This window comes from Anguilla rostrata, chromosome 6 (genome assembly GCF_018555375.3).
Source record: "Anguilla rostrata isolate EN2019 chromosome 6, ASM1855537v3, whole genome shotgun sequence".
Lineage (NCBI taxonomy): Eukaryota > Metazoa > Chordata > Actinopteri > Anguilliformes > Anguillidae > Anguilla > Anguilla rostrata.
Genome location: NC_057938.1, coordinates 4,456,936 through 4,471,640, shown reverse-complemented (window position 1 = coordinate 4,471,640; position 14,705 = coordinate 4,456,936). Strand labels below are relative to the sequence as shown.

At 53.7% G+C, this 14,705-nt stretch overlaps 1 protein-coding gene across 3 annotated transcripts in view; it reads right to left on the bottom strand.

The window, feature by feature from the left end:
* The window catches only part of astn1 (astrotactin 1), a 320,953-nt gene that overhangs the window by 44,026 nt on the left and 262,222 nt on the right, over window positions 1-14,705 (bottom strand). The gene's annotated exons all lie outside the window — the stretch shown is intronic.

Genomic DNA, 14,705 nt, shown 5'->3' with positions numbered 1-14,705 from the left:
AAGGACAAACTCGGGTCTTCACCTTCGACGATGGCCCTCTCACCGCAAGGAGACGGGCGGCCGTTATCCGGCACCGAGCGCAGGGGGGCTCCGGTCGACCGTCCTGTTAGCATCGCGGCCCGCCGACTCATCGTCCGCCTGGCGGTTCCTGCGCCTTTATCCGAACGCTAATGTCTAACTAATAGCGCTACAGATGTAAATGGCTAGGCTGCTCTTATTATGTTTTCAGAGAGCAATTAGCGCGGTGTTCAGCCGTGCGTTTATTTAAGCACACAGTCGCAGAACGCCGGCTAAACGGATATAAATGGAACACTCAAGGTGAAAGAGAAAAACTTCAAATGCCGCAGTTTGACAGCAGCCCCTCGGGGGAAAACGCTCGAGTTTCTCTCTCATGTTCTCTTAGCCCAGCAAACAAAAGATGCTTTTCAAGCGCGCTTCTGCTGCACTGTTAGCAAGGAAAACACAAACACATACACACACACTCGCTCACACACACATCCACACACACTCACTCGCTCACACACACACACGAACGCAGGGATGCACGCATGCACACACACACATCTACACACACACACACACTCAATCGCTCACACACATTCAATCTCACACACACACACACACACACTCACAAATTCTTCAAAGGTTCCGGAAGTAGATTTAAATGCAAGAAGCCCATAAAGCTCCACAGCTTTGGCCATTTTGCTCAGAAAAAGGTGGTGTGTGTGTGTGTGTGTGTGTGGGGGGGGTGAAGAAAAAGCGTTTAGATTACCATTAGTGTGTACTGCTGAGTCGCCTGCATCCACAGGCAATTTAAAAGCTTGAGGCGGGCAGTCAGGGAATTCCCAGTACCGCAGGCTGCTCTAATGAAATAAGACACGCTTTTATGGGCCCTCAGGGGCCCGCAGACATAAAGCAGCTCCGCCCGCCCGCCCAGCCCCAGGCCCTGCTCACAGACGCTTGTGAGGGGAGAGGAGGCGCGGCTTTCTTACGTGACCGGGGCGGGGCTGGATGGGCGGGGCCGGGGGCGCGGTTCTGCTCAGCGTCCGGTTCCGCTCGTTCGGCGGATCCCGCGTCCGCGTCGGCTCGAGAAACGAAAACGATGAGGGCCGGCCTCATCGCGCGCGTGACGGGTTCGAGCGCGTTGGGAGAAAACCGTCACGCCTGTCCCATCGCATCACGAGAAACCTGTTCTTTTCACAAGTTCGGCTGTATGTCAAGATATCTGTATTATAACACGTTCCGTGTAACTAACACGTAAAAAAAAGCAGATTCAGACAAAAAGCAACTCCTTTTTGAGATACATAGGACACCAAGAGGTTAATGTGTTCGTCAGAGCATCCTCTGTGTAAATTCTGTGTAAAGTTCGCTGTCCCATAACTCAGGATACAGCTGGATGGCAGCAGCGACGGCACTGACGCACAGTTCCACCTTAAACCACGGGAGTCGGGCTAAATGAGAGCGTCAGGTGCGGCGCTGGCGACCGTCAGCTCGCTGCTGCCCCCTGTGGGCCCGCGTCTGTCCGGGGGCAGGACGGATCGAGGCTTGAGCGATGAGCCGGCGGTAATTATGGGATGTAAACGGGCGCCGAACAGCTGGCCTGACACGCCGCCAGTGCCGCCGACGCCTCCGCTGGGCGCCGGCCAGGAAGAGGGCGGGTATTTCTGGAGCGCCACGGGCCCCCGTTACCTGCACACGGGCGCGAGGGTACTTTAGGACGGGAGAACCTGGTAGGCCAGTCAAAAAATATAAATAAAATAAAATCCTCATAAGACTTTTTAACTGAATCAGTAACCCCCCAGGCTACGATGCCTGGCAAATATTTACAGAATCAATCCCATTATTTATATGTATGGACAATTTATTTATCCACATTAAAAGCCATGTTTCAGATCTGCAGCAGTGCCCTTAAGTGGATGTGATGACGCAGGACAGCTTGTTTGAACATTTTGAAAGAAGCAGACCTTCGGCGCAGATATGGTTCAGGACACTGCAAGTAGGCTTTGAACAGAAAGAAGAAATACACCCTGGAATGCTTTTAAAGGCAATACTGAGGCTCCCTGCCTGGAAGGCTGCTCTCGTGTCTTAATTCTACAGGCTGAAATACACCAGCGTGTGGACAAAGGTAAGGCCAGTCACCTCCATCCAGGTTTATGAACGCACAAGCTTTCAGCCAGACACAGCTCTGACCTTGCAGCTCCAGTGCCTTACTAGGCCAGATTGTGGCAAGGGTGGGGGGGTGTAGGGGGGGGGGGGAGGCCATTGGTTTAGTTTCAGCTCCTCCATTCGGTGAGAAATAGGCCTCATCATCGTGTCTGTTTGCTACCGTGGACAAATGAAAATCACCAACACTGTGTGAGCAAACATCCACCGGCCCACTTGAGTGTTCATTTAAAATACCTTTGATCTATGGGCTCAATAAAGAGTTAAAACAAAAAATTGCTTGCCTCTGTACATGGCCTTTTTGTGCGTGCGCACACACACACTCAACACACACACACACACACACACACTCCCTTAAAACGAATCACTAATGGTCTTTGAGTTGTCCTCGTAGCTCCGAATCCTGACGGTCATAAAGCAAATCTCAGGAATAACAAGATAATGCTGCAAGATAATGCTACATTATTTACAAGGATCAGGAAAAAATAGCCTATCAAATTACCTTCTCTTTGTACAGTGTGCTCACAGGACAAAGCACTCTAACTCCGGGCTTAGCACCAGCAATTTTCAAGAAAAACAAAAAGGAAGGTACATTTCTGTCACTTTGTCCATTACCAAAAGTTACTGACTTGAGGGTTGCCAGGTCTGCCTCAAGAAGCTCTGAACAGATAGTATGTATTAGAAATCCCCGCTCGTGCCATGCTTCAGCGCCCAGCAGCAGCAGTATCCTCTTACAACCACTAGATGGCACCGAGGCACTTTGCTCACCCCCCCCCGAACCGAAGCTTGTGGCCGAACGGACGTTCGTGCCAGGAATCTGCTCGGAGAAATCACTTCTGCAGTCAGCAGATTGACCGTTAGAACACTCAACGGCCTTCTAAACTGGAAAATCACAACGTGTCTTCCAAAGAGATCGATCACCACGGCGGTTACTTATAACGTATCGGCGATGGGCGCAAGTTCGGGTGCGGACTGTTAAGCGTTTCCCCATGAAATTATGGTAATACATTTCCTTGGTAATTATGCAAAGAAATAAAAATACACATGTCCAGTGAATGCATTTCCTCCTGGTAAATACTGAATGTGTTCGAGCCCAGCTTACGCTGAGTAGATACACTGTAATGTGGTAAACGCACGGCAGGATGTCGTGTGACGCGTTCGCCGGGAGCCCGTTTCGGCTGTACTTTCCGGGCGCTAGCGGAACGGTCGGTGACGCCCCTTTTGTCCCGGGACGCCGCGAAGGCCACGTCTTTCAGCTCGGCTGTCGGCCCGGCGACGTTCACCCCGTGCGCGGCGTTCCGGGAAGGGGAGCCGTCTCTCCTCCCGGTCCGTACCGCCGGGGGCGAGAGGAAGGAGAAGGGGGGGGGGGGGCATTATTTAAAGCATGTAGATAGGCTGACACCGGGCGTAATAAGAGCGGGCGAGGCGTTTATTCGGTGGGGCCCGTCCCGCGCTACGGCGCCCCGCAGGCCAGCGGCGCGGCCCCGATCTTCCTGCGTTTGATTTATCCGGGCGCGGCGGGGGCCCCGGCTGGCGGCAGGCTTAACTGACAGCTCTTTCTGCCTCTCTAATGGAAGACCGGGCCCCGGCTCTCTTTCAGGACAGGAGAGGGGGGCCCGCTTATTTACCGCTGATTGGGGCCCGGCCGCAGACCGCAGCAGGAGTGACACCTTGTTTACAGGTGACAATGGGGATGAGCGTGTGTGTGTGTGTGTGCGTGTGCGTGTGTGTGTGTTTGTGTGTGTGTGCGTGTGTGTGTGTGTAGGTGTGTGTGCACAGTCGGGTGCTTGTCTGTGTGTGTGTGTGTGCATGTGCAGGTGTCTCTGTGTGTAGGTGTGTGTGTTTGCATGTGTAGGTGTGTGTGTGTGCAGTTGTCTGTGTGTTTGTGTGTGTGTGTGTGTGTGTCTGTGTGTGTGTGTGTGTGTGTGTCTGTGTGTGTGTGTGTGTGTGTGTGTGTGTGTCTGTGTGGATATCAGACAGCAGCGTGCGACAGCAGCACAGGTTCTCTCCTGACCTGCGCGGCTCTGTGCTGAATCTCCAGATGGCCGTACCGCGGGCTGCAGCTTTGAACAAGCTGTTTGAGCTGAGAAGCGCACACAGCAAACTTCAGCTGCGTAACCGGGCTACGGGCTATCTGCAGAGCACTGGGGGCCCTGACGGGTCCTGAGCACGCATACCGGACAGGATAACGCAGCGCTGGACACTGGGAGAGAGCGCTGGAGAGCGAGAGCTTTTCAACAGGCAACCCGGAGGTGCCTGAAGGTCCTTCAATAACACGGACTGACCCCACCTCCTCCCCTCGAACGGGATAATGGCCGCGTTCATTAACCTAATAAAAGAAACCTCGTCAACACTTTTGTCATTTAAATTTGTAGCAGGATCCCATAAAATTTATATTACACTACCAGTGAACCCGTTAATGACCCGCGGTGTGCGTGGGTGAGGGGTAATTTATGGGAGGAGATGGGGGTTGAGAAGCGCTGCTCTGCGGGGGGGACGGGGGACGGGGGGACGGGGGGGGAGGTTGGGCAGCGGAGCACGGCCGCGGCTCCGGTGCGTTCAGGTGTTCATTAACACCGGCTGACTCGCCGTAATAAATGCATCCCATCAGCCTCGGCTCTGCGAGAGCAGAATTCCGAGACCCATAGCAACAGCGCTCTAATCAGGATGTTTGCACTTCTGTGTGGGTATCCAGGGGAGCCGCAGGGGGTGGGCGGGATGCGGGGGTGGAGGGGGGGTTACGCAGCCATGGCTTCTCTCTCTCGCACGGCACGCCAGCTCGCAGTCCTCGCGCGCGTCTGTCTCCACGCCGACCGATGCCAACGGCGGTTTCGCCGCTCTGCACCACGAAGCCGGAGCCACTAACCACCGCCGCGCATCGGAACGCAACCCGGCCCTCGGGGCTGTGGGCGGGGGCCCCCAATTAACTCCGCCTCCTGCCGCGGCTCATCCAATCCCAGGCCTGACAGGTGCCGCTTGCTGAAGCTGTATAAAGCTCAGGCGGGGACGATGCCCACAGGCAGCTGATCCGGGGGGGGGGGGGGGGGGGTAAGGCGGTCGTTTGGAGCAGAGAGTCGGGCCGTAAATTAGCAACATACCGCCGGCGTCTGACCTCACCACAAAAGCCTCCGGACTCAAGCTGTGAGGCTCGCGTCACCGTGTGTTTGGGATACCCAGCCGTCCCCAATGCGCTCATGCGGATATTCCCGCCCCCCACCCCCCCCCCCTTTTCTTTCCCGCCGAATCCCGCTCACGCGTCGGCTCGACGGCAGGGCGGCGGCCGGCCCGGTGATGTAACGGAAAAGCCGCTCAGGCCGTATGTGTGTCACAAAATCATTTCCATGCGATTACCGCTTGATCTGGGGGGAGAGAAAAAAAGAACGAATCGCAAAGAGCTTCTAAGAAGCACTGGCATCAACAGAGCCGGTGGGTGAGGGGCGGGGGGGGTGGGGGGGGGAGGGGAGGATGGAGGGGGGCGCTGAGGCGAGGGCATAATCCTTCCGTGGAAACGAGCGGAAAACAGATCTGTGCAGCGCCTGGACCGGCGACGTGAGCGGAGGACTTGGGCCCCCCGCAGAGGAAGCCAGATTAATGGTGAGGCGGGAACACGCTGGGGGCCCGTCGACCCTGACCTCCAGGAGTGAGTAATAGGGGCCAAACGGCGACTCCGCGGCCCCGGCGCCGTCCGGCGGAAGGTGAGGCCGCCCCGAGTCAGCGAGCCGAGCGCCCGCCGCGACACATCCTCCATCTCAAACCGCCAATCCCGCCACACATTCCTCTCCTGTTCCCTGCTCCTGGCTCTCCTGTTCCCCGCTCCTCCTCTCCCGTTTCCTGCTCCTCCTCTCCTTCACTGACATCAGCTGATCCTTTCCCGTGTTTTCCAGGCTCGTCCCTGATCCCCGGGTTACTGCACATCCGAGCCCAAGTTTCAGACTGATGCAAACGGACGTGCAGGCTCAATACACAACGGACCCCACAGTGACCCGAGAGGCACGTCAGGCAGGGAGGAGCAGGGGGAGGGGCACTCAAAAGCGGGCAATTAGAGAATAAATACCCCCCCCCCCACCTTCCCTTTTTTGTATGAGGCCCTAGTCTCCAGTGCAGCTGAGGCTATCTGTATTAATCGGATTTCAGAAGGGGGTGGAGGGGTGGGGGGGGAGAAATCAATGGGAAGGAAATATCAGTAATTAAGATGATAAAATGCATCCCCTTAATTACCATCTGACATCTGAGCAGCTCATTAAGCTGGGCGGGAGTTAAAAAGGCAATTAATATCTATCAGCGCAAACTGATAGGACACGAAATTAACTGTCAACGCTCCAGCAGCGAGCCCCAGCACACCCATCCGGCAGGGGGCCAGGAGAAACTGACCAATCGTGGCTCGTGGGTGGGTCTCGCGAATGCTATAAGCTCCAGGTCACTGTAACGAGTCATTTATTTGAAATTCAGCTGTCTTTGCTGAGTGCAGGAGACCATGTAAACTGCTTTTTTTTAAATTCTGAACTGAAATAGCCTTCTGAGCTCTGGATATGGGCTCTAGAACCATTCTGGCATATATGATCCTACACAGCATACAGTATCTGGCTGGCTATGAATCAGAAATTGTAGGAATGGTCAGTTGAACAAGACAAAGCCTATACATCCGAACTTTCACATGACACTAAAACAAACTTTTGGCTTTTGAAAGGACCGCAATTTAGGCATTATTTGTCAGTTTCCATCCTGTTACTTTTGCGATGTTGCGCGTTTATACATTGTGTTACATAGAACGGGTTTTGAACACAGCATGGCGTTTCCAGATTCACATGATGTGCATGAATTCATAAGTTTCTATTATCGATAAACCGGTAAAGTAGAGCTAATTAGCAAATTGACAGTTGGTGCATTTTCAAGATAATGGCTCGTATTGCTACTGTAGGGGGCATTTTTAATACTGGATGATGTGGATTATGTCATTAGCATTCTCCATTCCACTGGACAGATTAATGTGGCTTCCAGTCTCCTCACTGTCCATGGCAAGTGCATAGATATTTTTTAAATAATTTGCTAATAAGGTGATGGTTAAATAACAAGCTCTCGAGGTCATTTCAATCATACGCCCATAGGTATCGTAACCATTTACATCTGTCAATCACCACAATGCTGCTATACAAATCCCATTAGTCAGTCTATAAGAGCAACAAAACAAAAAAAAGAGAGAGTGAACAAACATCGCTGTCATAATTAATTTGCTCGTTTAAGAAGCGAAAGGGTCCGGCGAGCTTTGAAAGGAGCCCGTGAAAGGAGGCCGATCGGTCTCTCTCTTCGGTCGGCTTTGATCGCCCCGAGGAACGTTAACTGAAACAGAAAATATTCGGCTAATTAATTGTTCATTAACGTAACCCCCTGTGAAAGTGCGCCGTTTCACTCTCCATCTTCCCTCCCTTTTTTTCTGCTTCTGAGGCATGACCCACTTATGACGGCGGTGATCGAAACAAACGGTTCCCAGCGAGACGGCGATTAGGCAGAGGCAACACAACCCTTTCGAATCACCCCTTATCGGCAGGCATCGGCGAAAAGGAACGGAATCAATTATTCACTCGTTAACATCGGCTGTGCTCCTACGCAGGGCGGGCCACACCGCTCGCTTCTCTGCATTTTAAAACAATAGCAAATATAACCACGAGCACTGATAACCTGGGTTCAAGCAGACTTGCCAGGGAGGGCATTGTGTCTAGTATCATACATTCAGGCGCAGGAGAGCTTCGTCGCAAAGCTCATAATCAAAAACTTTGGCTGCTGATTGGCTCGTTTGATGAAGGCACTATTCTAGCTCTTGTCCATGGGGGGCCACCAGGGATTTTGGGCCCCATGAAAAGATCTCACATTGGGCCCCACCACCACAGGCCCACCCCATCTCTGCACAATTACACCCCCCCCCCCCCTTTTAACACCCCCTCGGAAGCATCTTAACCCCCATACAGCACCCCCTGAGTCCATGGACAGGCCCCACTGCCCATCCGGGAGGGTTAGGGTGGTCAGGGTCGGTAAGGATCCCCAACTCTCCGCTCTCCAGTGACCCCTGCTGGTTGATGAGGTGCCTGCAAGCGCGCCTTGTTCACCTGCACAAGGAGTACAGCATCTTCCCACTCTTCCCACTCTTCTCTGCACTCTGCTGAAGGGGAGATAAGATACCGCTTGCCTGGGATGAGAGCACGTGTTTGCTCAAGGCCCGGCTCTCTGCAAAGCTGCTGTGACAATGCCCTTTGTAAGATGCGCTATACAAATAAAATGGAATTGAACTGAACTGAACTGAATTGAATTTAACCGAATTGAATTGAACTGAACTGAACTGAACTGAAATGGACTGAATTGAATTTAAATTGTCTGTGATCTCCTGAATCGATGCCAGAGGTTCCCGCAATGGACAGGAAATAGGGGGATTGAGCACACAAAAAATAATAATTTAAAATGTACATCATAGCTGAATCCTCACAAAACACTGAATTTTGCTATTAATGAAATTCCCATGCATACACAATCCTCAAATAATCTGAAATAAGCTGTGCACCCCCCCAATACGTTTTTTTGTACAGGTACAAGGTGCAGTCGAGTACTGCAGCAGCTGCTGAACGCTCGAAGCTCTCTCCAATCCCTCCCCCCCGGGGGAATAATAATCCTTTCCCATTCAATTTCAATTCTCGAGAGGGTAAAAAAAATAAATAACCAATGGGCCTCAGAAATCTCGACGACTGAATTAAAGCCGGCGACCTTTTCAGTCGGTCAATCTTAAGAGTAAATCAATCGGCGGTTGTCGAGCGGCGGTTGTCGAGAGGGAGACGCGCGGGTCCGTGCGCGTGACGCTCGCCTTCCGGAAAGCCCCGTCGCTCCGCTCCGCCCGCCCGCCCGCCCGCCTGCCGCCCCGCCCGCCCACATCGATCTCCAGCGGAGGAAATGTGCGCTCACGCACGCCGGCAAATTGCACCCGTTTACTTCAAATCCATTCTTTCTGACAGCGGCCAAGCGGGGGCTTCTCTCATTAGTCTGGCAGGGCTTTTTCGGCTGTTTCATTTATGCTCGGTAGGACTAACTTTTTCTCAGCCCTGGCGGAAAGGCGGGCGGCGGGGGTGGGGGGGGAGGGGCTGTTCCAGAGGAAATTGTGCTGAATACACAAAGCGTTCGGGACATTTTCCGCGTCCACTCATAAAACGTCCCAGTCTGTCTCTCTTAAGACGGTATACGCTATCCTGCTGTAGCCCCCTGTACACGTTTCTGGTGCTAGCGTTAGCAGCGCCGAGCTAATGTTGCTAGCCCACCAGCGGGGCCCACGCAGGTATCCGTGGCGATAAGATGGGGCCCGCGCTTTTGACCGTGTGATCCCAGCATGCCTTGCGCCTTTGGATGTGGCCATCTGCCGCCCTCCGGCGAGGTGCCGCGCCTGACCCGGCGATGGAGAGCTACCTGCGCCGGGCCGGCGCGCGTCAGAAAGGTGACGGTGCGATTTGTCTCCGGACGCGCTCTTAAGCTAACAGGTGACGACCCCGCAGTACAGGACGCCCGCCAGCACTGTGGGGAGATGTAAGGTGAGCCCGCTCGCTTAATACCTCCAGGCCCTTACAAGCCGCCCGCTATTTGCTCACCTTTACGAGTACGCCACGGGCATATTTTAGTCCTGCTGATTATGCAGAGCGAGGGAGAGGGAGAGTGAAAGGGAGAGAGAAGCAGAGAGAGAGAGAGACAGAGAGCAAAGAGAGAGAAGCACAGAGAGAGAGAGGGAGAAGCAGAGATAGAGAAGTAGAGAGAGAGGGGGAAACAGAGAGAGGCAGAAATAGAGAGAGAGAGAGAGAGAGAGAGAGAATCTGCTGAACAGAGATTATCACATGCAGTAAGGAGTCACTGCTGTCCCAGAGACCGGGCGTGCTCCCTGAACGCGGGGAGGCTGCAGTGTTTTCGGACGGGTCACTAATGCACTGGGGGGGGGGGGCCCAAGAACACTCCCCTCCGGGGTCACGGTGGGTCTGGCGACTGCGGAGGAGTCCAACGGGCCGCCGCGGGTCAGCGCCCTCGCACCGCGCCCCCGCACTCCCCCTCATGACATCATCGGCCGCGAGTCGGGACGGAACACGCTGACTTCCTCTTTGCTCAGACCTCTATTAAACCGCAGCACTGTTTCCGTGACAACGGAGTTCACCTGGCGGAGTCGGCCTTCGGTCCTCAGGAACTAAGACAATAAATCCAGTCCCAGTGTGCCCGGGTGCGAGCGCCTGCTCTCAGACTCTCAACCTACCAAGGGCGACTTGGCATTAATGAGCAAGAAGACCCCCAAAATAAAATCCCAACTCCTTAAATTAATCTCTTGGAGTGTGCTTTGTAGACAGTAGAAACACCATATAAGAACAATATGCGACGCAACATTTAAACAGCATTGGAGGCACCCGTCCAGTCACAGTGCTACACCCAACTTGACTTGGCTCATATGGGTTTGTTGTTTTTATTTTTTTGTTTGTTTTGTTTTTGAAAAAATGATTTGTTTTATTTATGGTGCAGAAGAACCGAGATCGGCCAAATGAATCTTTCTGCGGTTCAGAGTCTCAGCTCAGCTTAACAGCATTTAGGATGGCTCGCGTGGCCCCCCCAGCCTGGGCAGTCGATGGCTGCTCCCTGCTGCTCCGACCGTGGCCCTCGTCCCGGCGCTGATCGATGCGGGTGTTCTGAGGGCCATTTCCCTCCAGCGTAATGGAGGGCCTAAAACAGCTCCGGCTCATCAGCCTCCACGTCAGACATCCCCCCCGCTGCCCTTAATCCAGGACACGCACCGCAAACCCCCCCCCCCACGTGCCTGCGTGTTTCAATCAAAGCCGAACCTCCTCTGTCCTGAGACGGAGATGAGCGAGGACGGGACGGGTCACCTGTGGACCCCCCCTCGGTAGATCCCTGTCTGATTGAGGTTTGAGTGTATGTGTGTGTCCTCTGGAAGAGAGGCTACCAGGATCTGGGGTCTCAGGCTCAAACAGCACTGGGGAGAGAGAAAAAGAGAGAGAGAGAGAGAGAGAGACAGCAAGATGGAGGGAGAGATGACTAAAGATGGAGGGGGAGATAGACGGAGGGAGAGATGAACAGATAGAGGGAGGGAAAGATGGGGAGAATGAGGAAGAGAAAGGGAGAGAGCAAGAAAGATGTGGGGAGAAAGAGAGAGAGATGAGGGAGATGAGGACAGAGAAGGGGGAGCAAAGGAAGAGAAAGAAAGGGGAGCAAGAGAGAAAAGAGGAGAGAGAGAGAGGGAAGAGAGACGAGGGGGAGATGGGGTAGAGAAAGAGAGGGAGAGAGAGATGAAGCAGGAGAGAGAGAGGGAGTGAGACAGACGAGAGAGACTGGGAGAGAGGGTAGAGAAAGAAGAGGAGGAAAGGCAGGGAGAGAGAGAGGAGTGAGACAGACAGAGAGAGGAGACTGGGGTAGAGAGAGAGAGATGAAGCAGGGAGAGAGAGAGGGAGTGAGACAGACGGAGAGAGGGAGACTGGGGTAGAGAAAGAGAGAGGAAGCAGGGAGAGAGAGAGGGAGTGAGACAGACGGAGAGAGGGAGACTGGGGTAGAGAGAGAGAGAGTGAGACAGACGGAGAGAGGGAAACTGGGGCGGCGGGCGGGGGGGGGTCGGTTAAAAGCAGGCTAGTGTGGAAGTGTGGCAGGCTGCCCCCGGGCGTTTGTTCCCCGTCCCTCCCGAGAGGAGTAATTAACAAAGAAATTAGAGAGGAACACGGCAGCGCCCGGCTTCCTGTCTACTCCTGCGCTAACGAGCGTTAATCACTCGCTCCCTCTCTCTCTCCCTCTCTCTCTCTCACTCTCTCATTCTCTCCCTCTCCCTCTCTCTCACTCTCTCTCTCTCTCTCTCCTCTCATCCTGCTCTCTCTCTCTCTCTCTCCCTCTCTCTCTCTCTCTCTCTCTCTCTCTCGCCGAGCAGGCGGGCAGGCGGGCGAGCGGACGGGGTGTGCGTGGCGAGCGTGGGGTTGCCGTCGGAGACGCGGCGTTCTCTTTCCCGTCCCGAGGCAAGCGGCCATTCCGGAAAAATTCCGGAATCCTCTGCAGTGCTAATTAATGGCCATCAAAGCGCATGGCTAATTCAGCCGGCTTGTGTGGCCACAATGCATTTTTAACGTGTCAGAACTCTGTCAGAACTCCCCCCCCATTGAAGACCGTCTGGATTTGGCCTCATTATTTTACCAGTTATTAGAACATTGTGTGTGTTTCGTATGTGTGTGTGTGAGAGAGAGAGAGAGACCCCCCCTCCTCAATTCCATACATCCTGCCACAGGTTATCACCCTCTTCTCCATCCCACTGTCGCACCTCCTCACCCTTCCTGGTTGAGCACACAGACGTTAAAGGACCGGTCCACCTGACACAGCGGGCCATGTGAAATCTGCAGCGACGCGGCGGCAGCCTCGCCGGACCCCACGCGCGGCGCGGGGGCCGCCCAGCGTTCAGGAACCGGTGTGCGTTATTTTTTTCCTCACGTCGCGTTTTTGGTATACGCCACGGCGTGTAGCGCGTGGCGCCTGGCCTCCTGCTTCCCGCGCTCCTCCCTCCGAGCGCTGCCATTAATTTCTCTTTGCGAAAGCGCCGAGGTCACTCCGTGGCGGTGATGGAGCACCGCTGCTGAAGGACCCAGGGGGGCCCTCTCCATATGGGGCTTCCCAAGCAGAACACAGCAGGTGGGAGTGCTTCATTACACAGGGCCAGCACAGGCTAAGCTAACCCACAGACAGGGTAAACACAGGCTCTAACCACAGGCTAGGCTAACTCCCACACAGGGCAAAGACAGCCTCTAATCACAGGCTAGGCTAACCCCCACACACACCAAACACAGCCTCTAGCCACAGGTTAGGCTAACCCCCACACACACCAAACACAGCCTCTAGCCACAGGTTAGGCTAACCCCCACACAGGACAAGTACAGGCTCTAACCAAAGACTAGGCTAACCCCCACACAGGGCAAACCCAGCCTCAAACCACAGGCTAGGCTAACTCCATACAAAGGGCAAACACAGGCTAGGCTATCTCCACATGATCCGATCAGGAACATAAGCGACTCAGAAGGTAAAAAATGGTATCCATGCACTGGATCGAGCATTGGCTTTGCCATTACACAGTAGAACGCTTCTTTCGTTGTACGAATGATTAAATAGCAAAAGGTTCCATGTTAAATAAACACTGCTGGAGAACATTTGATCCCTCTCGGATGTAAGCATGAGCTCTTGTTAGCGTTAAATTAACGCTACTCCCTTTTTATTTTATTTTGTTTTTACTGTGCGGCTGAACATAGCCGGGAATGCACAGCGGCAGCACGCCGACGGGTCTGCCTCGTCGGGGGTCCAGTCAGGGCGTGAGTTCACCAACGATCCTCCGGTTCTCACACCGTCGGATTCGGCCCGTGATGCTCCGGATGCCCACGGGGAGACCGTCTGTCGCCGGGGGCGAGGGACGCGCCAGGCCGCGGGTTAGCGTCGCGGGCACCGCGTGCGCTCCAACTTCGGTTCTTACCCGCGCAGGTATGGGGGCCCATCGCAGCGACACACGGGCCTCAGCTGACCGCTGTAAAATCTTGAGCGAAAATGGGCGGCACAGTTTGTTCGGACGAATGAAATGAAAAGAAAGGTACGGAGCGGGTCCTGTCCTCCTCCTCTGGCTGGGGGCTCCCTCTCCAAGCCACAGGCCACTTTTCACACGGCGTGAGAATCTCTGGACTGAGAAAATACCGCGAGACGCAAGGTCTTTGCCATCGACAGTTCAGTTATGAAAACACTGTCACGTTGAGTGGCCGCCTGCCATCTCTGAAACTTTTCCCACATCCTAACTTTTTTCTACATGACCGATGCAGTGACACAAAACCAAATTCAGTGAAAAGTTTCAGAAACAACAGTGCTAGACCAGATTCAGTTCTAACAATGGGCTTGGTCAAGCTCTGGATTAATGTAAACATGGCCTGGTCAAGCTATGGATCGGTCTAAGCTTGGGCCTACTCAAGCTCTGAATAAGTCTAAGCTTGGGCCTACTCAAGCTCTGAATAAGTCTAAGCTTGGGCCTAATCAAGCTCTGAATAAGTCTAAGCTTGGGCCTACTCAAGCTCTTAATAAGTCTAAGCTTGGGCCTACTCAAGCTCTGAATAAGTCTAAGCTTGGGCCTAATCAAGCTCTGAATAAGTCTAAGCTTGGGCCTAGTCAAGCTCTGAATAAGTCTAAGCTTGGGCCTACTCAAGCTCTGAATAAGTCTAAGCTTGGGCCTAATCAAGCTCTGAATAAGTCTAAGCTTGGGCCTGGTCAAGCTCTGAATAAGTCTAAGCTTGGGCCTGGTCAAGCTCTGAATAAGTCTAAGCTTGGGCCTAATCAAGCTCTGGATCAGTCTAAGCTTGGGCCTAATCAAGCTCTGAATAAGTCTAAGCTTGGGCCTGGTCAAGCTCTGAATAAGTCTAAGCTTGGGCCTAACCAAGCTCTGAATAAGTCTAAGCTTGGGCCTGGTCAAGCTCTGAATAAGTCTAAGCTTGGGCCTAGTCAAGCTCTGAATAAGTCTAAGC